We start from the raw sequence: 2,294 nt of genomic DNA on the forward strand, positions 1-2,294 counted from the left end.
AGCCAAACCATATTATGCCCCTTGCTCACTATGTTGTGGGCCAAAAGAAGGAAAGAAGAACTGTGGCCCTTTGGGGAGCCCAGACCTGGGAGCTCCCCAAGCCAGGGCTGTGGCTCCCTCTTCAGGGCCCTGTAGTTCCTGGTGTCTCCAAGTTTCTGGGTGCCACCGTGTTCCCTGGTGCCAGTTGTGGAGGTTGCTTGCATTGTGCTTGGTCCAACTGCAGCCTTGTGGAGAACCAGGACCAATGCTGGCACCCAGAGTTGCCCACACCACTGCAGCAGCCAGTATGTCTGACTGCACAGTGGCCAGACTACACACTTGCTCACATACCCCTTGCTACTCTGAGCAGTCTCCCTTGTCAGGTATGGGATGCAGGCCAGTAGTGTGAGCTGAGCACAGCCTGCCAGACCAAGTGAGTGGAATGAGTGCAGCAGGCCCAAGCAAAACTTAGGCAAGGGTGCCACCAGCCACAGGACTTTCTGGCCAGAAAAGTAACACCCCAAAGATCCTGTAACAGTATGAACATCATAGAGTGTACTTACACAAAACTAGATGGTATAGCCTACTAAACACCTAGGCTACAAGCGATAGCCTATTCCTCTTAGGCTGCAAACCTGTACAGCATGCTGCTGTACTGAATACTTTAAGCAATGGTAACACAATGGTAAGTATTTGTGTATCTAAACATAAAAGAGGTACAATAAAGTTATGATACAAAGGAGAAAAAATAGTCATCTGTATAGGGCAGCTCCATTATAATCTGATAGAACCACTGTCGTATATGTGGTCCATCGTTAACTGAAACATTGTGTAGACACACACACACACACACACACACACACACACACACACACACACACACACACAGACAGAAAGAGAGAGAGAGAAGCAGTAATGCTCATTGTTAAAGAGAAATCCTAAACAATACAACAAGAATATCTGTAATAATATCAACTTTAATAGCTGTAAGAATTAAATTAGATAAAGTACCTATTGATTAAAGTCTTTATGTAAACGTCAAGAACCTTTTTTCAGGCCACTGTCCAGAGAGAGCAACAACTCTGTTTTCACATAAGCCTTGCTTAACACCTCAGGGACCAGCTCAACCATGTGGCTCCTACACCCAGGTTTCCTGGCACAAGATTTTTATTCCTATACTGAATATCATGCTGAGGGAGTACCCACGTGGACACTATTCTAGGACAACTTAAAACAATTGCTCCTCAAGCTTTGGAAGCTTATCATCTAAAATGGAGGCTAATGGTTGTATTGTGGGGAGGGAAAGAAAGAGAAGCCCATTCCTTCTCCTGACTTGATGTGCGACCCTGAAAAACTATAGTGTTCTGTGGGTTTATCCTTAATCTTTGTAAAATGGGAATGTTACCTTCCTCAGAGAGTTCTGGTGGGGAAAAAAGAAAAAGTACAGAGATGTCTGGTACATTGTAAGAATTGGAAATACTGCTTCTCAGTCCCAGTTCACTTCCTCCCATAAGAGAGACATCTTTTAAATAAGCCATATATAATATTTATCTTAGAGAACATCTGGAAATATAGGCAGAAAAGAGAAATATACAGATATTTACCTAACGTATGAGTTTTTGGTGTCATTTATGTGTCTTGGGAAAAGCAAGAAATTTTAAGAAAGACAAGAAAATAATTTGCTTTTATTTCAGGTGATTTCCAATCATCTTATTTCGCTCTAGTTTGATACCAGCGGTGCATTTCCCACCAAGTCTTTAAAATAGAGCATAAATGAGAATAAAGTAATATTGGCAGCCATGCTGAACCAGAGGACCTTGGGTGAGTCCCTCCTTCTGTGCTGGCCTCAGCTCTAACAGAGAAGACTCAATATAGGAACAGTGGTTGTGGGCGTGGGGGTTGTGCACTGAGATATATGTGGATTTGCTCTTTAGTTGAGAGACACCTAATCTTGAGTAAGCAGTTTCTTTTATCCGAAGTTCACCTTTATTCATGTGCTATATGGGAATTGGGATGGTACTTGCCCCTTAAAGTTGAGGTGAAGATTAAATGGATCGTTGCATTGAAAGCACTCAGAGCAATGCTATATTAGTCCGTTTTCACACTGCTATAAAGAACTACCTGAGACTGGGCAATTTATGAAGAAAAGAGGTTTAACTGACTCACAGTTCTGTAGGCTGTACAGGATGCATGGCTAGGGAGGCCTCAGGAAACTTACAATCATGGCAGAAGGCAAAGGGGAAGCAAGGCACATCTTAGATGGTGGCAGGAGAGAGAGAGAGAGAGAGAGAGAGAGAGAGAGAGAGAGAGAGAGA

Source organism: Rhinopithecus bieti, unplaced genomic scaffold (genome assembly GCF_001698545.2).
Source record: "Rhinopithecus bieti isolate Rb0 unplaced genomic scaffold, ASM169854v2 scaffold_75397, whole genome shotgun sequence".
Taxonomy (NCBI): Eukaryota; Metazoa; Chordata; class Mammalia; order Primates; family Cercopithecidae; genus Rhinopithecus; species Rhinopithecus bieti.